Here is a 655-nt window from a genome sequence, read left to right on the forward strand (position 1 = left end):
GCAGAAAGATAGTGCAGCAATACCAGAATGGTGTTACCCAGCGTAAAATAGCAAAGACTTTTAAGTCATCATCATCAACCGTGCATAACATCATCAAAAGATTCAGAGAATCTGGAACAATCGCTGTGCGTAAGGGTCAAGGCCGTAAAACTCTACTGGATGCTCGTGATCTCCGGGCACTTAAATGTCACTGCACCTCAAACAGGAATGCCACTGTCAAGGAAATAACAGAATGGGCTCAGGAATACTTCCAGAAAACATTGTCAGTGAACACAATCCACCGTGCCATCGGCCGTTGCCAGCTGAAACTCTACAGTGCAAAAGGAAGCCATTTCTAAGCAAGCTCCACAAGGTCAGACGTTTGTACTGGGCCAGGGGTCATTTAAAATGGAAAGTGGCAAAATGGAAGACTGTTCTGTGGTCAGATAAGTCACGATTTGAAGTTCTTTATGGGACACTGGGACGCCATGTCTTCCGGACCAGAGAGGACAAGGATAGCCCAAGTTGTTATCAACGCTCCGTTCAGAAGCCTGCATCACTGATGGTATGGGGTTGCATGAGCGCTTGTGGCATGGGCAGCTTGCATGTCTGGAAAGGCACCATTAATGCAGAGAACTATGTTCAGGTTCTAGAACAACATATGCTCCCATCTAGA

Source organism: Nematolebias whitei, chromosome 3 (genome assembly GCF_014905685.2).
Source record: "Nematolebias whitei isolate Nwh7 chromosome 3, NemWhi1, whole genome shotgun sequence".
NCBI classification, from domain to species: Eukaryota; Metazoa; Chordata; class Actinopteri; order Cyprinodontiformes; family Rivulidae; genus Nematolebias; species Nematolebias whitei.